The 25,695-nt window shown below is 40.1% G+C and overlaps 1 long non-coding RNA gene across 2 annotated transcripts in view; it reads right to left on the bottom strand.

Annotated features, from left to right (window-relative positions):
• Window positions 1-25,695, bottom strand: part of LOC119127447 — a 188,334-nt gene that overhangs the window by 49,438 nt on the left and 113,201 nt on the right. The window contains exons 3-4 of one of the 2 annotated variants that reach the window (XR_005098824.1): window positions 18,808-19,004; window positions 12,881-13,020 (exon numbers count right to left, since the gene is read on the bottom strand). This is a non-coding gene — a long non-coding RNA (uncharacterized LOC119127447). The remainder of the gene's footprint in view (window positions 1-12,880; window positions 13,021-18,807; window positions 19,005-25,695) is intronic. The other variant, XR_005098825.1, reaches the window with a different exon arrangement.

Raw genomic sequence — 25,695 nt, forward strand, 5'->3', positions numbered from 1 at the left:
CTGTTAAAGTGAAGGAAAAAAAACAAGGTCGACAAAGGTTGTCCTCCCAGCAGTCAAAAGAGGAAGGGGGTGGGGGTACAGATAGCTCTTTGGAAGACAGGCCTGAGAGCTGAGATATCCCACAATGCAGCTGATAAGAAAGTGGGCCATATAACCTTTGGTAGCCACGTGACGGGAATACAGACGGTGAACGGTGATGGGAGCGGGATGAAGAGGGAAGATGCTGCTATTGAGGCTGCTGCACTTGAAAGATGAAGTCAAAGTCAGGGAGGGAGGATGAAGAAGGAAGACGGTGATAAGCTGAAGAAGATGTTCGGTGGCAGCGAGAGGTGGAGACACGTGGGGTGAAAGAGAGGAGGCAGAGGATGTTTATCATATCTCACAGAAAGACCAAAACACCAACTCATGTGCCTTTTTACAAAAACTCAACCTGGACAAAGTCATTCAAACCAATGGCTGAGAGGGTGCTTACTGAAATATCAGACATATCAAGCATCGACACTATATCTTCACAAAGGGGGTTGAGTTTTCACCACAGTTTATTAGTTTCATACTTAACTAGTTATGTAAAAAAAACTTGTTTGAGTCAGGCATGGGACAGTCAAAATCAAAGCTGTCATTTTAGTCACTCGATCTCCATCAGACATGTAGACCATATTATGAGCATTGCATACTGCTTATTGGAAATTTACAATTTAAAAATTCTTTGCAAACATATACTGTATTTTATTACGTCGTTATCCCGAATTTTACTTGAAATCCCTCTCTCTAAAACTTTAAATTACATGAAAGTAAGGTAAATAATATTTACAGTGTATGTGAACATATTTTGTCCTTGTTTTTAAAACGCATCAATGTGAATACAGTACAATCCAACAACAGGCAGAAAACTAACACTATTGAGGTCTGCGCTCTACTGTGTGCCATTCCATGTTATGTTCATGTTTACGCTCATGCATACAGTCCGTATCTATGAAACACATCTGCCTCCCTAGGTTGCAATTATGCAAACTGGACTAAATCCACACAATATTTTTGTCCTTTCATCGCTGGGGATCTGTTTGTAGTATCGCTGCATTCAGCAGTTCCATTCCCAGCTGCGTGTTAACACATATCAGTATGATTTGCGCCAACGTGGGAATAATTGACCCAGAACAATTATTACAATGACTGCTCTCATTTTTCTTCTCCTCAATTTCCCTCATCTGATGCAGAGGCTCCTCTCAGTCTCTAAACAGAGCACTTGCCGTGCCACAGTGGAGCACTGCATGTTGAACAAAGCCCACAAATAAAGTTCTCCTCTCCATCTCTGGAGACTCCATTGCCATTTGTTTTCATTATTTTGACAAGCCTTTTTAAGGAGCGCCCCTCTTGAGCCTCACTTCGCCTGTCTGTTTTGATGCTCCTCCTGTGCCCTCATTCTCCCCATTTACTTGGAGCTCATCCCGAGTGAGGTGCAGTGAGGTGTTTCAGTCACAGTTCTCTGCCCAGAAGACACGGGGAGGGTGGTGGGGGGGCTTGGCAAGTCATTTCTCCACCAAGTCAAGAAGACTCCTTCTACAGTAGATTTTTGTCAGGCATACTTTAAGTTCCGGATCAGGCCAACTTTGGGAAAGCCTCATTGCGGTAACTGATATTGCACTGACATTAAGTTGTGGCTGACTTTGAATTCAAAACATTATATATAGTTAAACATGCGTGCAATATGCATTGTTTTGGTGTTTCTGGTGGCTTGCATTTGATCCAGCCCAATCTTGGGAGCAAAACAAGTCTTACTGTATCCTCCATTGATATGGGTACCATATTTTTGTACCACTAAACACAATCAAGTCATATTTTGGTTTTATCAATATGCAGTGCAGATCATACCATTCCATCAATATCAATTAATGTATGATCAGTCAAGATTGCTTAAATATTGGGGTTAAAAACATGTAGGAATTGTGGATGCACATTCCCAGCTGATCGCTACTGCCGCAATCCAATGTGATTCACGAGTTGAAAAGGAACATCTTCATTAGCGAGATAAAATTCTGTTCGCACGTTCAATCTTGCACAGCTATTTGGGGCATTGCTGTGAGTAGAGAAGTACCTCAACAACAATGTACAAAAGATCAATTCAGCTTCTGGATGAAGACGGTAACATCTAGAGCTGTTACTAGCTTTCTAAACGACTGTATATTTTTCAGAATCTATTATACTATTAAATATTCTATTGATTATTCACCCCAAATTTGAATTCAAATTCCTGTCTGGACCTTTTCGAAATATTGAGAGCGAGAGCGAGAGAGAGAGAGAGAGAAAGGATGGGTAGAGTTTACTAGCAGCCTTCCTTTGCTGTGCCAGCCATGATAACCAGTGGAGCAGAAAAGTGAATTAGCCTCCTCCTTCAGCACTTCCTAATTTAATGTCTCCGATGAGCAGGTTCAGCTCAGAATTGAGGCGAGGTGTGCACGCTCGTGCTATGCTGCAAAACATTAGACACTGTCGCTACGATTCATTTCTGTATGGTAATTCAGACACACACCTCTTCGTCTGTGCACCATGGGACGTGTTTTCCTGTTTTTTGTAATATGGGTTCTTTATTGGTGGAATTATCACTGCTGATGTATATTTAGTTCCTTTTAGTCAACTCTCAGTAGATTTGGACTGAATACTTGATGGAATGAAGCAAATTCAGTATTTCCTTTGCTCATTTGCAAATGTTAAAAGAGGAACCAAAAGCGTTACTTTGTAATCTTGTGTAGATTGGGAATATTACAACAGTTAACTTAATCAACTCAAAGACACCTTAAAGCAGGGGTCTCAAACTCATTTTTTTCACGGGCCGCATTGTAGTCATAGCTTCTTTCGGAGGGCCATTATGACTGTCAACCCAAATAAATGTATGAGCACCTCATATTATATACAGTAAAAGCTACAAAACAAACTCACAAATAACTCGTTTTCAAATCAGATTTGTCTTTGCGGGCCACATAAAATGATGTGGCGGGCCGTATCTGGCCCCCGGGCCTTGAGTTTGACACCTGTGCCTTAAAGGATGAAGAATGTGCGCTTTTTCACATGTTTTAATCTGAAGAATATTTTAGAGATTTGTTGAGATATATCAAATTTAGACTGTTTTACTGCTTTGGATTAGATTTTCTAAATATCACACAAGCTTTCCCCAACAATGTCATTTTTCCTGAGACACCACACTCACTCTGGCAACATCATCTGTTAAACACGAGTGCACTGGAGTCAGGTTGAAGTGTCCATTTGAACCAGACTTTGTATTTTGGCAGACTGTCAAAAGAACGATAAGAGAGAGAAAGAAAGTAGCAACCAAACTGGGACATCCTTCATCATGCAGCAAGATAATAACCCAAAACACGCTGACAAACCAACAAAAGCTTTTGAGGACAAGAAACATAAGGTTTTGAACTGGTCAAGTGAATATCCCCACGATGCAGTGGTTCTCATTGTTGACACAATTGAATGTTGAAAGAGTCCAATGAAAACCAGTACATACAGCAGTGCCTTCGTGTGCCGCGTATGTGCAAACTAGTTTGTTGCACGGTCTTCAGAACCTTGTACTGTCATAAACCAAGGACCACCTGTAATTATTTTACTGCCTGCCATTGACCTACCCATAATGGGTCTGCCATCAACTTGTGGTTCCTGACCCATGCCATGTTGAGAATCACAGCATGTACCTTATAACCTGATAAAGAAGGGATTAAAAAGAGCAATCACTGTTCCGATACTTTTGGAGGAAATGCAAAATGACTGTAAAAGCTTTGGACTGACCATAAGAGGAGATGGTTGTAAAAGTAGTGGTGAACGTGAAAGAATCATAGAGAGTGATGCCTTCCTTGAAGCTGATGACCAAATGTTGCCCTATGTACAAGGATAGCAGGAGTTCCCAAAAGCCATCGCAATTGGCAGTCAAACAGCTGCTTGGTCTGAGCGGGCTGCATATCAATAGCTCTAATTAATTGGATTAATGGAGAGGATTCTGGGATTTAGGGAGAGGCTGGAGGAAGCATTTCAGCGGAAACAGAATTGCTGTCCCTGAGGGCAGGGGGTCGTACGGGAGCTGGGATGGGGCAGACAGCTGAATATGGATGAGGAAAAATTGAGTTAAAACAGAGGAGACTGCGGCATTCATTAGACCGCCCTCCCTGTGAAGTAGCTGTTTAATATGCACGCTATTACTATGCAAATTAGCAATAATGAAACGCAGAGGATTTTTTTAATCAGAGGAAGAACAAGCAGATGTTAGGAGGGCTTGGAAAGTTGTGCCGTGATTGTTTGTGTATTTCTGTACATGTCACTGTCTCTGTGAGCATGTTAGAGCTGGAGGGTCTTGAGTCATTCCGTGAAAAAAAAAAAGCAATCAGTTCACTAAACGAGTCCTCACTACAAACTTGGCTGGCTGGTGTGCAAACTCCACAGGAACTGGGGGGCCTCACTCAAACTGATTTATCTTCTCTGCAGGAGTTGCATTAAGAAATCAAAATTAAGAACAGGTTATTTATTGAAAGATTTGTGTCGGTACCTCTGGGAGAGATAAAGCTTGATCGACTCATACCCGACCAATCTCAGCACTGCCTACGGTGATATAGTAAATCCCGCCGGCGGTCCTTCCCTACTGCAAAGTCAATATTAGGATACACCAGCTGTGCAGAATGGAACAGTGTCTGTGTCTGCATATGGCGCTACGAAACGAGATCTTATGATACAAAGTGTTTGTGTCTTCACATCCAGACCGTTAGGCCACATATGGTCGAAAACGCTCTCCTTGTGAGCGGCACCCTGTGGTTCTCACTGCCTCATCGAGGTGTATCCCTGTAGGCCTTTTAAAGTACTGTAAGGGTGTATCATGCCTTTTGAACCGTGTCGGACTTAGCGCTCCCTCCCGATCCTTTCCTCCCTCTGAGCCTGCACTCACATTGTTCTTGAAGCATTCAGGCTTCAGCCCATTTTGGTGTCCCTTCTTTTCATTGAAAAAAAAAAAAAATAAACAGAAAAATAAAAGAAAATATTTTTTGATGGGGTTGAATTCTGAGGCCTTCTCAAGCTCAATCTCGTAGAAACGCAAGTAGTATTTTCATGTTCTTGAAATTGTGAAAATGAACCGTGAAACAACAAAAACAATGTAATACACATGGTTGGCATTGACCTTTGATATTTTAAAGAAACACTATGAGTATGCGTGCATACAAATTCCTAAAAATAGTCAAGCTAATGAACATTCACGAAGCTCATTTACGTGAACGTCACGGTGCCTGCCGGGTTAAACACATGTAGCGCTATGGAAAACGTTAGAGACCACCACAATTTTGATCTGTTGTTTGAATTGTACTCTCAGTTAGCTTGACATACTTGTTTTGTAATTTGGGCGGAAGACAATACAAAACAAATCCAGCGCAGAGTTAGAAACCAAAGTCTATGAGGCAGAGCAGCGTTTCATATGTTCTCGTAAGCTGCTTAGTCTGTCCCTGAATAATGAATTGATTGATTAGGAGATGTATATCTGCAATCTGTGCAACGTATAAACAGTATTTTCCCTGATATGAATTAGACACCAAGCTTTTAACTAATTGTAATCAATAATAGGAGACATATGTGCATACATTATAGATGCGTTCAAATCGACGTGTGACTATAATATGTGATGGACGAACTCTACGTTGAGGTAAAGACCAAAAACCCGAGGGGGAAAGAGAGTGTGTAAACAAATTGTCATCCCTTCACCTGAATAGATTGTTGCCATTAGGTGGAGAATGTCAAGTGAGTCCTTCTTAGTGGGCTGTTTTATACAAGTGAGCCTCCATCCTCCTGGACTCCCCATGGCACAGTGATAACAACAATGTAATGACACACAATATATCAGGTGTACAGAAATCCCACTATCCCAAAGCCATGCCGGAATTTGATCTCAGCCCTGATAGTGACAGTGGTAATGATGATAATGTAGCTGAGTGATGATGATGGTGGAGTCCCCTGTCAGTGTGTTTCAGTCCTAATTAGGAAGGGAAGCTTTAAGGAGGCAGCATACATGTAGCACAGACACCAAGATGGGTATCACCGATTAGTACGAAGAAGAATGAGAAGTTATTCCTCGCAAATCAAATAGAAAGGAAGCAGTACAAAGAAGTAGAAGTGAGAGACAGATATTTAAGGTGAGAGCTCAGGATCTTGAAATGGGCTACAACAGGTAAAAACAAATCGGTGCAAGGTTTGGATGGATGGATTGGACGGACGGACGGACGGACGGACGGATGGATGGATGGATGGATGGGTGGATGGTTGGGTGGATGGGTGGATGGAGGGATGGATTTAAATATATACCGTGACCTTGTCAAATCCACAGAGTGGATCAGTGTTATCTTTTTGCTTCAAGCTCAGAAAAAAAGCCAAATGGTGTTGTTATGTTCAGGGTTGCATTTTGCAATAGTCCCGTGTTACTGTGGAGTCACACTGTGGAGGTCAAGGAGGAAACACCCGTCCAAGCTCCATTGCTCCACTGAGATCTGTCAGAAAGACGGGGGAAGAGAGAGAGCGAGAGAAAGAGAGAGAGAGAGAAAAAGTGATGTTTTGATCAAATTTATATTGTTAAAATCTAATTTATATTAACCTTACATTCATGCTACATTTTTTTTTTTATTTACTTATGTATTATTATTACTAATTACTTAATTTATTTAATGTATTTACTTCTATTTGTTGGTTTATTTTTTTGTTTGTTTGTTTTGTATGGACTTATGTGGCACTTTAGAGTGTTATTTGTTTTTGTTTTTTTGTTTTTCTTTTTTTGTTTTGGATGTTCGAAATAAAGATATCAATCAATCAATCAATCAATCATGCTCTAAATTTAATACTGTATATGTAACGTGGCCTTTCCAACATTTTGTAAATTATTCTTGTAGTCATTGAGATATTGTTTAAAATTTCACTTTTCAAAAGGGGTGTACTCATTTATGCTATACTAAGTGTGGACGTTTATACTGTACTGCTACTACCACTACAACTCAGATTGTTAAGGAGCTATTTATAACTACAGTATGTGGTACCTTTAATGTGGAATCTAGTCAAATCTAATTCAAGCCTGTAAAAACTCACTGCCTTGGCTTCCTTTTCCTTGCTTTAATGTCACTTTAAATTAGACCTAAATGCATATGGTGTTGTACGAGTTGTGTGATGTGTAGGTTACTGTTTGTAATTTGCAATGCTCACTGATTTTCTGTCACCGGCAGATGTAAGTGATGTGAGGCTAACTTTAGAACCATGGATTGAATGGTAATATTTGCCACATGTTTAATATAGTGCACAGTTGAGACAGCGAAGACAACAATAAAACAGTCGGCCATCAAATCTCATAAAAGTGAGTGGCCAGTGCCTAAGCGCCACCAGGAGGAAGAACATTTGTATCACAATAGCCATCCGCTTTGGTATCGTGAGTATGTTTTTGGGTGTATTGTCACGTATTTAAAATGTGTTTGGTCTGTGCCTCGGTTCCTTTTGTATGCATCTGGTCTTGGCACGAAAGGCCGGGAGGTTGTGGTCAGAGACGCACTGGCTGATGTCAATGGGCCAGTGGGCATACAGCTCAGTCGCATCACATTGTGATCACTTTCCAGTTTTTTTTTTTCTCTGATGTGCTGATGCTCACTCTGCCTTCTTTTCTTAACATAGGGTATTAGTATTATTTTGACCAAACAAATCAATCATCTAAATTTTATGAAAGACAGAGTTGTAATAAGTTAAACAATGTTTCTGTCAGTATCATGACAGCACAGAATCATCCAATTTAATATTTTTATGTGTTTAGAGCAACCAACAAATGCTGGTATCCGTACCTCAATACATAATTTAAGCAGGAACAATTTGATTGGGATTGATTTGATACACTCGCATCATCCAAATGAAAATGTACTGTCCAATTCAATTTGTTTTTTGTTGTTTTGACAACTAATAAATATTTATATAAACATATATAGGCTATATTTTCAAATTGGTGTCATAACCCAGAGGCATGATACAAAGTGACTAAATAAAATAATTATCTGTCATAGTATAAATATGTGTTAAACAATAAAGCACTCAGTTTTTGATTTGCATCACAAATGTGCCTCATTGAAGTTCCACAAGTCGAAAGTTGTCTAGTCATTGTGATGGAATTTCAAGAAAGAATCCTCATGCTTGGTTCGCTTACCGGTAGGACTGCAAGGTATGGATGATGTGAATCTTCTGTGTTTGCAAAATAATCATAGACCACTTTGATGGTTCAGATTCCTGCTCAAGCCTGGATTTTTTTCCAGTATCTGATCTGATCATTTATAAATGCACACCGTAGATCTTTGCGATCTTATCTGAGTAATAATTCACGATTTTCCTGCCGTATCAACGTGGTTTTGAACAGTTTCCATTTCCCCTTGTAAGTGCTTATGTTTTCATTCTAAGTACAGTATATTCAGTGAACCCCTGTTTATCACAGAACATACATTATGTTAGAGGAAACGGGGGGGTCCAGGTCTCCAAATAAAATATGCAACTGAGTGACACAGCAGCAGCTCTTTTAGTACAGCATATGAAAGTGAATCATGTCCACAGCGACACTTCTCTCATTTCGTGCAGTCGAGGGCTAATCGGCAGTTTGTTCATCGAACGTGTCGTGACTTACTCCCCTCCCCAACAGTCTGCTCTCCTCTCATTCCAGTACTTAAGATGTAGTTTAGGGTATGCGTGTTTGCTTTCACGTGGCTTGACTCAACATTAGCTGGTAGCTTAGTGAAGCAGATGCCAATAAAAACATGTTCCGGCGTAGGGGAAATGATTAAAATATTTTAGGGTAAAATCAGAGTGTGTTGTGGCTAATGGCGAAACAGAAGCCAAAGGATCAGGTATGATCAACATTCACTACAGACTAATAATAAAAATAGACTGGATAAGTGCTCTCGAGGACTGGATTTGCCTGGGAAAGTTTGAGTTGCACCATGCAAGTGCTTCTAAGTAAGTTCAAAGTGGCAGCTTTCTAACCAAGCCTCTGCAGTTGACTGAAGTTTAAGTTCAATTGACTTGATTTTGTTGCTACCCTATTCTTTTTTTTTTTTTTTAGTTGCCAACTGGATGACAGGGATGAGTGTGAGAGGCGGGGCTATTTAAGGCCATGGTGCTGCTTTTTGGCATTGAGCTCCACATCTGTGCCGGAGGTCCTCATTTTGATTCTAAATCGCCTTGACACCAAAACAAACAGACTCCTCTTACTGCACCAAACAGGCTTGAAATATTATGGGCACGGCTAATTTGTGGTCACCCAATCTAGCCTTCCTCCCAGTGACCACAGACTCCGTTAATATAAAATGTCGGCGAGGGCAAATTGGGTCTTTGTGCATGTGTGTTGGGGTTGGTTGTGAAAAGAATCTCTGGAAGAAACTACCCATCACAGTTGTCAGAAGGTCACAACAGCAAACCACAATGATTAGCTGTGCTCATCACGTACAATTAAAATTAGCACTCTGTGAGGTGGCATCTGTTGCTAATTGCAGTTGAACAGTTATCAAGCAGGCCATGAGGAGGGAAAAACAAGTCTAAGTGAAAATGAATAGACTTGGCTTGCGTGAAATTGGACGTGTGAACCACCTGCACATTACGTAGGATGATGCTCACTATCAGTTTATGTATAATAACCAAGTAAATTACTCCAGCAATAATTGATCGTCATTTTAAAGCACACGTTTTGTAAAAATGCTATTAGTAAATGGTAGTAAACATGAATAGAATCAGATATATAGATTCATGTGTGACAATGAAGAGTTAATGAATCAATAATCAGAATATTGATTACTATTTTTGATAATTGGCTTATCATTTAAAGACCTTGTTAAATTTAAATTGAGTAAATTCTCATAATTTCAAGGTCTCAACAGTAAATGTTCCAAGATTCTTCATGAAAGGAATTTGTCTTTTTTTTCAAAAATCTGCTTTTACTTTGGAAATAAATGGGCACCTTTTTTTCCTCTCCATTTCCTGACACAGGAACTGCATATTAATTAACAACGAGCAATTTGACATAATTTATTACAAAGTAATTGACAGATGAACAGATTATTAAAATAATCATTAGCTAACCATTGCCTATCGAGTGACATTGTTTTGGGTAATTGTAGCTGCATGTTTAACTTGTGCGTATACTGGAGCATGAGAAGAATTTGAGAAAAATCACGCAAGAGGCAGAAACGGAAGTGTCCATTTTTTAAAATGAAAATAGTCAGCGTATGTGCTGCATGTAATTGATTGTAAGATGATTGATTATTCCCGCCGCAGTTGGGTGATTGGGGACCCCTGCTACTCATTGCTTTTGCTTTTTTTACATAATGAATATTACTGACCATGGAAGAAACTATTCACCTCTTGGCTAATTTGGAGCTTCACAAATTCTGTCTCGTTTAAGTGTCTTATTTCCTCTTTCAAAAGCTCCGCAGGGCATTGCGTTCTTGTAATACAACCGGGCAAAACCAGACACCAATGTAAAGACTCGATTTTCTTTTCCCTCATGACAGTGGCTTGCAGATGACGTTGTGTGCCTCAAAAATGTGCAGCTTAGCAAGCAACCGAACATGCATAAATCATATTAATTAGCTTTGCAGCTGTGGTCCTTGTGATGCCTCAGTGGCTTCAGCAAGATAAGGAATCTGTGCCATACTATAAACATAAACAGTAAACCTAGATTGCACAACAATCAAACAAGTGCTTGGGGTTTGATAATTTAGGATCATATTTAGATTAATTATTCTCTTGATGATCTGAGAACTACCAGTTAATTTAATCCTATCTTAATCAAAGACTCAATTACCTGAAAAAATGCAGCTCATCAAATTTACTTTTGGTTTTGTCTCACTTGCTTCATTTGTGAGCAAGACAACTGGTGCTTGGTCAAAAAGATCAGAACCTGTTGAGTATTTTCATTTTAATGGGTGGTATTTTTAAATGGAAATAACATGCAGTTGTTGCTCTGCCTTTACCAATGGTATACATAATACTGTGGAATCTCAAAACTCAAAAACCGTAGACCAAAGACCAAGGAGACCCAAGGAGTTAGACCAAAACATTTGATGGACATTATCGTGAAGTAACCTGGCACAGAAAGCCTCGTGTGGTGCCCATGTACATCTTGTTGGACGTATGTGTTTACGTATGGATGTATTTACGTATATACTACACAGAGTACTGCATGTGCTCTGCTTAAGGTAGTTTATAGACTGGCGTTAAAAATGTTGCTTCTGAAATGCTCAGTGAAGTTGATCGGGGCCAGGGAGTGTTTGTATTTGGACATGTGACCATGCGCCACAAAAATGTTTTTATTACCCTGGGCGCTTACTTGGTTTCCATTCTCTGGACTTCTGCTAACAGCGAGTTGCCACAAAACACTCTCCACCGAGTAAACTAGAAGTGGAGACAGCAACTTCCACCAGGAATGCGCTGGCACGATCTAGCCATTGGCCCAACAGTATTCTGTGACGGGGTGAGGGAAACTCACTACGTGAGACAGATCCGCCCCTAAATGGAGACAATTTCTGTACCATGGCAGGAATCATACTGTAAAAAATATTGATAGTTCTTCAACCTTTCAGTATTTTGATGAGAGCACGTCGCAGAAATGCTACGACGACACATGGTAACTGTTTTGACCATGTATGTCATCATGAGTCCTTAAAAAGATGGATGTTGACACATTACTGGTTTGGGTGTCTTGACTTTTCCCCTCATGCATTTTCTAGACTACTTTATCCTCATTAGGGTTGTGGTGAGCAGGAGCCTATCCCAGCTGACTCTGGGTGAGAGGTGGGCTACTCTGTGGATTGGTCACCAGCCAGATGCAGGCTTGACTTTTCCCATAAGAAAACTAGCACTGATGGAAATGTTCTTAAGGATACTGTACTTATAACAATTTTATCGACAAATGATACTATTTCATAGTTTGGGGAGCATGATTTTTTTTCTTCTCTCTTGGGGCTGGTAACTGAAAATAAATTCAAAGTGCTACCCGTTGCTTTGTTATACACGCGATTCTTGAAAGACTGTCAGCTACCCAACCTGCGCACCTTTGAATAGAAGCTTTACAGATGTGACATTGTTTGAGTTTCTCTATAATAGGACGAAATAGAGTGTTCGTCATTGTATCCCTGGGATCCATAGTTAAACGCCACATTGACCACTGCTGGTCAGGCCCTCGACCAACAAGGCCACTGAACATTCCCAATGTTTTCTTGGAATGTTTTTTTTTTACTGCATTATGCACAGATGCCTACATCTGTTTAGAAAACATGAAATTATATGAGAGAGAGTGAACAAGAGAAGTGTTTGGTGAAAGCCACATTGCTGAGTTAGAATAACACGGAACCATGAAACGTCAGTTTAAGTGCATTGTAAACATTCTGGTATAAACAACCACACTTTTTAAAGTTTTGCTACTCAACTTTCTTACAGTTTGTCGGTACATTTTTCATGGACATAGGCCTCACACAGGGTGAAACTACATTGGGATAAACAGTGTGTCTCTTTTTTTCCAGTGAACTCAATTGATGAGCTGGAGCAGGCATTCTCCAGATACACTGAGCACCTATGTGAGAGCCTGATATGTCATTTACTCCTTTTTTGGATATCTATTTGTAATTCATTTTGTGTTGAATTGTCAGTGGCATTCTTTAATGTGCCAACAAACTTTTAGTATGTGGTAGTGTGTTAGTGCTACCAATGTGCCGTTGTGTGTTCAGGTATCTTCAAAGATCGTAAATGTATGTACATCTGATGAACGTATTTATCTGTCTTCTATTTTCTATGGAGATTGATATCTCTTGTATAATCCAAACAAATGAATTAAAAATGCACTTACTGTAACAGCCGCTTCTCTCATCAAGGTTAAATGCATTCTGTCTCAGCAAATGAGCCACTCCTGACCTCATCCTCTCTTCAGCTGGGCCATTGTTGAGAATGGCTTTTTTAACCACAATGAGTGGGAGGTGGTGCTAAAATCTGAAATCACAAATAATGTCATTTAAAACATGTCCAATTTTGAGGAATTGAAACAAATGATGACTTGGTGAGCACTAAAGCAATTGCAACACCGATAAACATACTTAATAAGTGGTAGGCTGGTACTGTATTTGTGAGTGGGTTGATGCATTTAGGCACATTTTCTAATTTGTGCATAGGTCATATCCATTGTGCAATGACCAGTTAAGGAATCACACACCACACATTTATGAACTATAGCTATATTTCAGTGGTTCATAACTAATAATGAGTGTTACTGAGTGTCACCACCTATTGATTATTTCAGGACGCCTGTGTCATGTTTGTGTTGATATTCCCTCCAGTGAGAATAAAAAAATACATTAATCATTTATGCTTGTATGTAGGAAAAAAAATAAAAAAGGTTTCCACAAAACTCTCTAGAAACAGATTGACGTAGAATTGATTGGTTTTTTTTTTAATCATAACTGAAAATTGACACTTAAATGATTTTGTTTTCAGTCAAAGCAGCAGCATCTGTTTTTGGAACATCACAACCTACAAATATTGTGATTCACAAGCTTGGAAAAACATCATCAAGCGTACAGTAAATGTTAATGTAGGACTAAATTCAAATGAACAATGTGTAAAATGTGATTCAATCTTGTGCCAAATAAAGCCTGTAGTATTCCTCTAACCAACCTCTTGAGTTATACCAACTGTGGTGTCTGTGCTCTAAAAATGTCAGTCACGTTGAAGAGGTTAACCCTCGCCCAATAAGAAAGCTGTTGGAATCTCACACAAATAGACGGACTGTATCTGATCCGAGCTCAGCATGTTGTAAAAGCATCCCGGTCCAATCTTGCCTCCCTCTGTCACCTCATTAAAAATACAAAGCGTCTAGCAAAGGGCCAGTCCTGAGCAATCTCAGTTAAAACTGCCAGTGAATGTGGCAGCGTTAATGTCTTTTAATGCCGTTTCATCTGAAAAGCCACATTAGAGTCAGATTTAGTAATCTGGTTTTGCCTGTGCTCATCTCTATGATGTCATTATGCTAAACTGACCTTTAAAGCCAGATTAGGATGGGTGGTGGGAATAGAGAGAGGCTTTGGAAAGAAAATTAACACAAAATGAAAAAAATGGCCTATTTGGCACAAGGATGATGAAGAATTCGGTGGCCTTTTAAATGTACCATCGTCTACAAATCAGGAGTGACAAAACGTCTGCGGTATGATCGGTTCATACCAATGTTTCTTAGGTTCGTTTTCAGCACTCGGGAATCACTGGTGTTAAAGAATATTATGTCCAACCTATTGACTTGTCCCTCATGGCTTCTGCTTTTTAAGTACATTAAATAGTCTTCCTCCATCCACTGAAGACACGTCATGTCCATTTTACAACGAAAGAGCTATCTAAAATACAGTATTTATTTTTAGAAGCACTGGTATTGGCCTTGTTTTTTCAGTATTTCTTCTATAATGAATGAAGCATTTGACCCAACACGTGATTACTTAAAGTTGTATTTATTCTTAGAAGCAATGGTATTGGATTTTATTGTTGCTTTTTTTTTTCCCAGTATTTCTTCTATAATTAATGTAATTTGACCCAACACATCACTTCGAGTTGCAATATAGTAGTATCCCCCCCCCAATATTTCACTCCATTCTTTATTTTGATATTTTGCAACGTTTCATGTTCAGGGCAATATGAGTTCATGGAACACATTATTGCTACATTTTTGTTTTCTTAACTAGATGAGTGTATCCAGGTCACTTAGTGTTGCCTCGCAAACGCATGTGGAGAAAAACAGAGATGGTTATTCTAAAAATGATGTCATGGTTCAGGGTGGTGTTTAACTTCTGAGCTGCCATAAGTAAAGAGAGCATTTTCCTGTACATACCCTACATTTAGTGGTTTTAAAAAAAAAAAAAAATGCAGCATTTATCTGGAGATATTCTCTGACAAACACAGAGCATACAATTTTAAAAAACATTAAAAAGTGAGCTTTGATCCTCTTCATTTCACATTGTCTTCATGTTACCGGTAAATGAAAAAATAATTTGTTGGTTTAGGTTTTGAATGGCAGTTTCACTTGCCACAATTAAAGATAAATATAAAGTATCATTAATGTTTGCAAAGCAATGGTGTCATGAGCCTCATGAATTTGATTATTTTAAAATATATATTTAATTCGATAAAAGAGTTAGGAGAGTACTTTTCTTTGAGCTGCGCCGACAAGGTCATTAAAAAATTCCTGCTCATCTCATCAGGTTGACTTCATCTTTTGCTGACATGTTTGAGCTAGGACAGATTCATCTTCCACTTCCTTATCGTGTCATTATCACAATGTCACAGAATTATCATAATCATTATCATGTTGGCTTCTTCCTGGGAGAGTGTAATTGATGGGCCAGCTGAATGTATCTCTCAGGAAGAGGCTTCCCCTTGTTAGTGATCCTTGTGAAAGTAAGCATTTTTGTAGCACATGCCACTGAGGTGTGACTGAGCGCTAAGGGCTGAGAATGCCTGACTAAGGCACAAGCTGCTCAACATGTCTGCTCCTTTAAAACTTGATAGGGATTCAAGAAACACAGTTTTTCCTTAGCTCTGAGACTTGGCTGTAATACGTGCAGGGTTCATTCAGAATTGGTAAATGGACCTCCTCCATCTTTTTGCAGAGCCACTGGGCCACTTTAACGGTCAATCTCCTCTTCAATTGGCCCTGTCTGGCCTGAGGCGAAACTATTTCTTCAACATTCTTTCCATGGATCACGATGCATTTGTCTCACTGTGCATTATGCAGTTAAATGTAAATACAAACATTCTCCTGGGAATGAGAGGAACATTAAAACAGATAAAAGATGTAGCAGATACATGCGGCGTTAAAATACAATCTTGTTTACCCTTCTCTATTGATTATTTTTTCATATGGTTTGCTCACTGCCATTTGTCTTTGGCTGTGTGCAGTCTATAATGCAGGCATTGAGCCCAATTCCAATTGAAAACCTATTTCAGAGTATTTTCTCTGCATTAATTGCTGACTTTAAGTGCATATCATCTGTCACTAGCATACAGTATTTCACTTTGCAGTTCTCACTGCTTTTCAATGTTTCCATTGATAGTGTAGCCAATCTATCCAGTTCCTGTGTCGAGGTAGCATGGGCAACCTTTTTTGACATATGATTAAGGCCTGATCAGTTGAAGATTGGGTAAGGGCAGGCTGACGAGCTGAATGCCATTTTGGACAGACTTGTTGTGTACTCAAGTTGAAGTAAATCTAATTTACCACTATTAGAAAATGTTGGAAATAAAATTACCATTATGTTGAACCGTAAAGCGCAGCAATACTGATAACCCGGTAGCCCATTCTCATTTAACTCATTAGTAAGAGTAGTATGCCCCCTTGTTAAATCAAACTCTTGACCCGATCTGCTTTGGTGAAATCCCCAACCCAATGTACTAGGTATATAAAGAACCCAGAATTGGGCCCAGCGATGAGCAAATTCAAACAATTTAGGTTACTTTGAACCCAGCAGTTTAAGAGCCACCTGCGAAGAAAAATGGTGTCTCAAGCCATGCAGGTAAATCCAGCCTTTGTCATCCAAAACGAGTAAATCTAAACTCTTTGGACTCACTCCACTCGTGCATCATGCCAATGCCACACTGTGAGGCAGCAGAGGGAGTGACAGCTTTAGGGACAGGAATACTCCCATGCTCGCGGCTTGTGCTCTGTTCCATCATTAGCCAATGAAGCCCTCATAAAAGTGAGTTATGTTCCACAAGAGGGGAGGTTCCATATGGCACAAGTGATCCAGAAAGGTAACATGTCGCTAAGGACCCCTAGAGCCCAACAAGTCAGTTTTTACAGGCCACCCCCCTTTCCCGTCATTAATTGATTTTAATAGCTGGCTGCAAGAAGGCAGAATGCTCCCATTCAGAGGTCTGATGGGGCTCTTCCCAGCCCCCCAGTGAACACTGCCGCACTTAGAGCTGTTTGTTTGCTCTGCCTCCAGTGTGTGTGGCTCCCGGACCGGCTGGGTTACTCAGTTAGACACACACTCAATGTCCCAGCTATTCACTCACTCGATCACTCAAACATTTGTTCATTTACCAGCTCAATAATTTCTTCTCTCAATCATTGGCTCAGTCATTTACACGGTCATTTATTCAGTGCTCACTGTTCACTCAACAAGGGAGATCATACTTAAAAGGAAGGTTCATTGGAACATCATATTGTCATATACGTAGCAGTAACAAGAATCAGGCTATTCGATTTCGCTGCAATATTTTTGGAAGAAAACAAAGCCGGAACAAGGATTAGACTTTCTTCCTAAAGCTAGGCTAGGATGTAACACTCTTCTATTTTGGAGGAGGGGAGGTTGATTCTTTGATACAGTCTTTGTCTCGCTCATGCTGCAGACTCAAAGTGAAAAAATACCCCATTTTGCATATTTTTACTCTTTACTTTGATTGTTCAGCAGTCTGACTGCTGGGGGCGGGGAGGAGGGTTTGTATGGCGGATGATGAGGAAGGATAGGGAGAGAGCTGGGCCTGTCATAACTGCATAATACACCCATTACTCCTGTGTAGCAGAATTACCATGGATGGAAATGGGATTTTGAAGATATATGGAATGTAATTATTGTATACATATATGCATTGCCATTTTACCCTCAAAGGAATCTCTGGGGTGATATGTCCTGGTGCTTGTGGCTTGTACATGTGTTTTTGCATTTGTTTTTAATAGTTACAGTATATTTCCTTGAACCACCAATATTTTCTTGTCACTTACATGTATTTATTGTTTTGCTTCTGTTTCCCTTTTAAAGGGATGTTTCAATGCCTCAGAGCCTCCACAGCATTTCCCCTAAGGTAAGAACTCCTTTCAAAACGTCCTATTTACAATTAGGAATTAGGTGTACAACAGGAATCAATGTCTGTGCCTTCATATAAAAGCTACAGTATAAAAGTATGGAAAGTTTTTCATGCTAGCAAGCTCAAGACCCAAATGTGGTCCAACTGACATGATAATATAGAATATGGATGAAAACAAATGAAATGTGCAACTGCTCATTGATCAGTAAATAATTTTACAACATGTAACAAAATAAAAAATGACCAGGAAAACGCTGATCTACACTCATCTGGTAGCGTATTTTTCCGACTTTAAAGCGCACTGAATTACAAACAGTTTCAATGAACAATTCATTTTTTGGGGGTGAAGTTTCCATATATAGGGCTCACTGCGTGATAAGGCACATAACTGCACAGTAAGGGAAAGTAGCAAATGTGTCAAATTTAATTTTACTTCAATTCCATACATAAGGCGCAACAGATTATAAGACACACTGTCCATTGGTCCAAATTAGAGGTTTTTAAGTGTGACTTACAGTCCGTAAATTACAATAACCCAGAAGGCTAACAGTATACACTACTGTAGGTATGGTCCTGAACTTTAAAATAACAAGGGTAAAGGAGCTGAACCCAAAAATGTGCAACTGTATATTTTCTCTCAAGAGGGTCGCTAGTGAAGATTTTGCAGCGTGAACACCTTCGGACATGGTTTTCAGAAGTTGTTTCGACCATACTAGTAGTGATCAAATTCACTCGCAGTGAGAAATACCAAGACAGCAAATTGAGCATATGGGTTATAATAAACATAATTCATGTGAGTGCTAACATTTCTAACTTTTATATAGCATATGTTCTTTGCTGAGTCTGTCTGTTATTATAACAAGTGTGTAGCTGAAGCATGCAAGACGACAGCAGGAACATGAAGCAGTATGTATGGTTTTCAGTGTGGTGCACCTTAGGCGAGGGGCCTCTGCAGCCGGTTTTCTTTGGAAAGCACCTGGGTGTGAAAAGAGGGCCTCCCAGTCTGGCCGGAGAGTTTGTATAAACAGAGGGCCAGCCTGCACTGGACTGGACCTCTCCAAACAGAAACCATGAGTCAGCCCTGGGAACCTATCCACGTTCTTCATTCGGCAGAATCAGCCAAATACAGCCTGCAAAATGAACACACGATAGTGTTGGTGGAGGAAACACGATCGTACGTGCGCAAGTCGCTATTCTTAGGACTGTGTGCTGATTTTAGACCCCACAATTTGTTTGCTATGCTATTTTTGTTTTGGTTCCATAAACAATGAAGACTGTCAGAGTGTTACTTTGTGTTTGAATTTGTTTGTTTGACTTTGTTTGTTTGACTTTGTTTATTGTTAATATCTATCAAACAAATGTTGCCCACCGAATTAAAAAATGTGATTGATGAAAAAAAGACCTGCAGTCATCTTCACATTTGTGTCTGGTTGAGTGCAAGCTTTTATGATGACATTCAGGCAACTGGACTCTGCAGAGGGAGGCTTTCCCCTCATCTCCGGTTTGTGTGAGTGGAGGCAAGGGCCTCACACTCCAATGAGGAATATTTATCTTTCCAGCTGGTTAGATGTATTAAATGACCATGCTGCAGAGAAGACATCGGGGAGGGAGGAAAATGAGTGCTTGGGGAGTGGGAGGAGAAAGTTTTGTGGAGAAAATGTGCCACAGGGAAACAGAAAGGGCTGGGACTGGAAAGATGCTGAACATCTCCCACTTAGAGGGACATAAAACAGCAAGAATGACATTACCTCCCACCGTGGTAAATATCATTGTGACTTTGTCTTGCATCAGCACACAAACATGCACAGAAAGAGAACTAATTAACTTCCTGACATTTACAGAACTGTATTTTCGAAGACAGAAAACAAATGTTCATGCAAATGTGACAAGAAACCGTTCAATGCTGGAATATCTGAGGAGAATGGAGAAGCTATTCTCATCCCGCTATGTCACATTTGAGTAAAAGAATTTGTTCTTACTAAGGTCATCATCTCATACTATTACAGGTATGAGGCCCCACTCCAGATCAAAAATGTGCAAACTATTGGTGCATTTGGAAATGCACTCTCAGAGCGCTCCTCTCCACTCAAAGCATTTGGAATCACGTAGCATTGTTGGAATGTGATTCAGAGTGCCGCAAACCAGGAGTGCCGGAGCGCACTCCGCGGGCACTACGTGGCAGTGTCAGGCAAGATGAATAGAAATGAAAAGATGCAAGGTTTGGGGGCTTGGCAGGGGATATAAACAACTTAATTTATCAATTGTGTATCCTGGATGCAAGTTATTAGCTTCTTTTATGAAGTTGTTGTATAACAGCACAACCGAAAGCACTAATCCATAGCTCACAACAACACACGAGTATGTTTTTTTCTGTTATACATTTACATGATGTCAAAAAACTATTGTTACAAGGTATTTTCTCCAATGTTTCTGAAAGCAAATAAAATGAACATGACCAGATTTTCAGTTTCTTTCATTCAGCAATTATCCAAATCATTTCAAAGGACATTACATGGAAACAGCCCCCTGATGTAAGCATGTAAACCACAAGCAAAGGGGTGTAATGACATCAAAGACCCGCTCTGTGAAATGTGATCCCGGGGTTTTCAGAAAGGAATGTTGAATGGGTGGCAGCAATGCATGTGATTGTGGTTATGCAAAGTGTAATAAGTGGGGAGCTGAAGTCATGGAAATTTCCCTCTATAAAAGTGAAGCATGACAATGGATTTAGAGCATCAGGGCCGCAGGATTACGGGGATCATATAAATCCCCCCTTGCGCCATAATTTTAGCAAACCGCATCGAGCTCCGTGTTAGGGGTTAATAATCTAGCTCAGCACCTCTTCCCCCTTGTCTTGAACCCAATTTCAAATCCTTCGCATTAACATCCATAAGTATAAAAACAGTTGCCCATACACAATCACTCTTGCTTTTGCACTTTATATGCAGACACACAAACATGTACATGCTGATGTGCATGTCATGTGACTGCTCCTTATATATCACGATGATGTTGGGTGTCATGGAGCACACAACTATGCCCTCTTCATAAATACTAAAACAATCAGAAGTACTTCTCAGAGGAGCCAGAAATCAATTGGGGTTCATCAAGCCCCCCCTTTACCCTTCAAACCTTGTGGGTTCACCATGCCCAAGTGTACAAGCACACGTTGGCTGCTCGACACTTCTTCCTTAGAGCTTGTGTCCACTTTCCACACACACTACACTTTCTTATATCAGTCTGGATGGAGCAGCTTGGCATCAGGTGCTCTGCAGCTCCTCGTCTCTATTAGGAGTGAAGGCAGGGATGTCGCATAAGCCAACAGGATTTGGAGGTAACAAAGCATCAGGCCGGAGAAATCCCTACCCGCGTGGGTGCCTAACCTCACACCTTCACTGCGCTTTGGTTACAAGGGTCTAAGTGAGCTAAGCGGTGCCTTCCAAGCGACGCAACACTATGTGGTACCCCATTCTATTAGCGTCATCAATCACTTTCACCCCGTCTACCCTAATAATGATTAATGAAGACAAATCCTGCGACGAAGGGGTCAAATCATGTACATTTTGACAGTCATGATTACACTCTTTTACCTGTGAAAATGGCTACAATCTGACAGTCTACATTCACCCAAGCACACTGAGTGTATCTTGTCCATTATTTGCATTTCAAAGGCTGTGCAAGTGCCACGGTCATGAGTTTGATGGCTGCTGAGCAAGAGTCTTATATATGATGTTAAGCAGCAAGTAAATCCATATGATTAATCAGGTATGAAGCTAAAACATAATAATAACCCCCTTTAAATTAATGTGCAGCTCATAGCTTGAACAGCTCAGCGGAAAGGCCATTTGTCACCCGCTCCCCACCAAGTCACAATTAAGCAGTCGCCTATTACCACACCCGACACCCCCAACCTCCATTCTCCTGGATACCAAATTTAATCACAGTCCTGTCTCCTCTCTTCTTTGTCTTCTGTCTGCTTCTGGGTGATCATGTCTTGAGGCGGCGACTTTCATTTTGCCATTTGATGAGTGGTACATTAGCAGATGTAGCATTATTTCCTAGTTCAGGCTGTGAGCATTGCCTGAAATTAGATAGTTGCTGTTTAAAGCATTAATTTGAACTTGAAAATCATCTGCATGAAACATTTTGAATTTGGCAGTATATCACTTGTTATTTTAGAACATTTTAGAGGTGAACTTCACTACTCTTTCAAGAGATAATAATCATTGTATAAAAAAAGGCAAACTGACAGATTGTGTAATTGGTATAGATACCTCATTTGAATTCGGGAGCTTTCTGATATATATTTTTTTTACCACAAGGGAGACTTTAAAAAGCTGTCAAGTATGCCATCCACAACCAATGCCCCCCCTCCTACTTCTCCCCTTTCTTTCTTGTTCTCCTTTTTGTGATATCCTCTAATTTTGCCAGAGCCCAGTCAAATTTGTCGCGGCGCGTGGGCCCGTTTGATTTCATTAAAGAGAATATTTAAGCATAAAAATGGTTTAATCGTTCCATGTCATTAGGAGATGGATTTCATTTTGCATACATTTGCATTCTTCCTCCACAGATTAAAATAGAAAAATATGCAAATGCAGAGGCCCAGGTTATGGCAGAGGTGTTTCTTGTCATCACTTTAGGAAGTTCCATACTGCAACGCCTTTGCAGAACTGGGCTGACAGCAACATCTGGATGCCTTGAAGATGCATAGGGGGGGGATGAAGAGGTGTGACAGGATGCTTCTCACGTTTTGCATTAAAAAAAAAAAAAAAAAAAGCTAGGCTGCACCACTGAATCTCCTTACTGCGTCTCCCACCCAAGTGTCTTAATGAAAAGCCGTCATCACACTTATTGGATTCTGTAATTACCAAGCACATCCCGAGTGGTTTGGGTGTTCCTGTGCCGAAATGTATAGTGACTCAATGAAGACATAAAAGACGGCACTGTTCTTTCAACTGTAGCCTCTGCATGTGTTTTTATCAGCTGTTTCTCTACTGTTGTCCACATGGATAAGCACTACCGCTAATGAGGCGGTAATTAGCAATAGCTCAATGCTTCTTCACCAGTGGCTCTTGCATTTATCCCTCTGCACCGTAATTTTCTCATGCTGCAATTTCAAGCATCACAGCTAAATTAGTTCCAGCACATTTAAAGTAGGACTGCGAGGATGAATACAAATGTGCTTTGTATTTAGTCAAGGTCTCATGCTTTGATTATTAGTGATAATTAACCACCAATATGATTTTTTTTTTTTGGTGAACTATAACATAGACCCTAACATGTCCATCATGTTTGCGGATGTGTTGCTTCAGGTTTTTCACTGGCGACTTTTACACAAAGCTTTAATGAAGGGTGTGTACTTTTTTACCATAGGTCACAAATGGCATGCTTTTTTGGGCTCTGTGTTAAAAGTAAAAGCAAAAAGGCTATCTAAAAAGCAAACATGGCTACATGAATACAGTATTTAAATATTATTGTTTTACTCAACCCCTTAATAATGAAGCGACCACTCATTTTGACATGTTTTTAGATGCAAATGTGCATCATACTGGTTAATGCACATAAAAATGATCGAAATCATAGACGTAAAATGTGTGTTGATTGGGAAACATATTGGATTAAAGTATAAATTGAGCAGACACAATCTTGGGTACACCATAACTACAGAAGCCTATATTTATTTATTTATTTATTTATTTATTTATTTATGCATGCTTTATTTACTATAACAACATGAAGAAAGCTGAAGGAGACCAAGAGCAATGCCTTTGTCTGCATTTGTGTGTTTGACCAGTCGGCATGTTACTGTCCCCTACAATTAAGGAAAAGTGACTTTGACGGATTGTGACAAACCATTAGCTTCATTTGTTAGCGACTGAGCAGCATTAGTCTGCTGTAACAAATTAGACAGATGGAGCCCAAAAAGGGGTCTGGGCTAGAAATGAGGGCCTTGTGGTGACTTTGCAGAGTGACACGGGCCTGATGACACACAGGCCCTGTGGCAGGGAAGGGGGTAATACATCATGGGCAGTGGCAGTCAGATAAACGGTGTGCTGGAGCTTATTGGGAGAAGAAACTATTGTGATGAGTCCGCGCCGGCGACCTGTGTGAATAAGGGTCACCACTCCATAGAGGCAAACCTTAACAGCTCCCTGCGTCTTAATTTACCCTAAAAAGCCATTACAGGAACTCAGCTTCTTTCTGACCCTGGGCTCTTTTGCCCTGCTTTCCTATACTCTGAAAGGAACAGTCATTCTTCAGGACCTTGATGGCCCTTTAGCCAAACTCTGAAATGAGCTCTCCAATCAGAACGACGGGTGCAGTTCTATAGTGCAAGATGCTGATTGAAGCCTACACCTGCTCTGGCACTTATGCAAGTACAGTAGTCAGTGTGTTTGTTGAAAATGTGCACATCTTACTTGACATTTTGCTTGCTGACATGGCTGTCCTTGTTATGTCTTACAGCTTGCAGCATTGTTTATTGGTTTGAGGGTAATAGTATTGAATATAAGGGGGATAATCATAAGTTGATGGCAATAATAATAATTACAATAATAATGATATTGCGGCACAGTGGTTGTATTGCCTCTGACTAGAGTCGTAGATGGTGTAGGCATAAGCTACACTCATCTGACTTGTGTGCGGGTAGCGTGGGATCGATTTGTGCTCAATGATGGCGTACATGTGGGTGTGGCCGGTTGTTCGTCTCTCTGTCCCCCGCAACTGGCTGGTGATCAATTCAGAGTGTAATCTGCCTTTTGCTCGATGTCAACCCCTGCGAGACTGAACAGGATAAACGGTGTTGAGAATGGTTGGTTGGTTGCTTGCTTGCTTCTGATTGTTGCTTTTGTACTCTTTCAACAATAAAACTAAAATATTTTGGTGTTTTCCTCTCTGTAATTAATTTTTAGACCTTCTTGGGGTGCATTGCTTTCTGTTAAACTTGGGGAATTATTCGTTTTGTTATGTAATTACTTTGACTGCAAGTGGCACTGTTTTTTCTTTTTCTTCAAACTGTTACACTGGGACTTGCAGTAATATAAAGCAACCTTTGTGAGTCACAGCATTCACAAAAGCCAGAACAAATAGTGATGTTGGACTGAGAGTGCTGTTGTTCAACTTGGCAAAGTTAATGACTCTCAAAAAGAGGAGAAACAGTCTTCCTTCTGGATCACTAAAAAGCTATTCAGTAGCACAAAATTGCTCTCAAACTTCATTTCAGCAGTAAAGCCATGTTTTCTACTCCAACAAGCTCAATTAGCCTCAAGTTCAAATCACCTGAAAAGTCACCACCTCAATTGTGAAGGCTCATTTAAAGTTTCTTTGAAATTCTTTGAATGACAGCGAATACTGAATATTAGTGTTTAACTTCCCAAGCTACAAATAAAAAAAGTTAAGGACTAGCTTAATTGATTTTAATTCGGTATTTTCCATTTACGTAAGGGTCAACAGGCTATCCCAGACGTATACTGTAAAGGATTTGTTTTTTTTGGTTTTCTGCTGTTGAACGAATATAAACTTGATGTCTCTCTGGCAATGTGCTAGTCAGTGGCTAGATTAAGTAGTACAAAGCAAAGATTCAGTGCATTTATCCCATCAGTGCCAACACAACATGGCAGTCAATCTTTGTGTACAGAATTGTAAAGCTGATCCTTGAATGTCACTATCATCTGCCAATAGACCATGAGCACAACCCTTCTGCTCCACCTGCAGCATCTCGCCATACTCTTATTACTCATCTTCTCTTCCTGAATGTTCAGCGTCAATGCCTCTTCTTCTTTCCATCGTTTCATTCCAAACCTCTTCTCTAACCTCATCTCA

The sequence above is a fragment of the Syngnathus acus genome, chromosome 9 (assembly GCF_901709675.1).
Source record: "Syngnathus acus chromosome 9, fSynAcu1.2, whole genome shotgun sequence".
Classification (NCBI taxonomy): domain Eukaryota; kingdom Metazoa; phylum Chordata; class Actinopteri; order Syngnathiformes; family Syngnathidae; genus Syngnathus; species Syngnathus acus.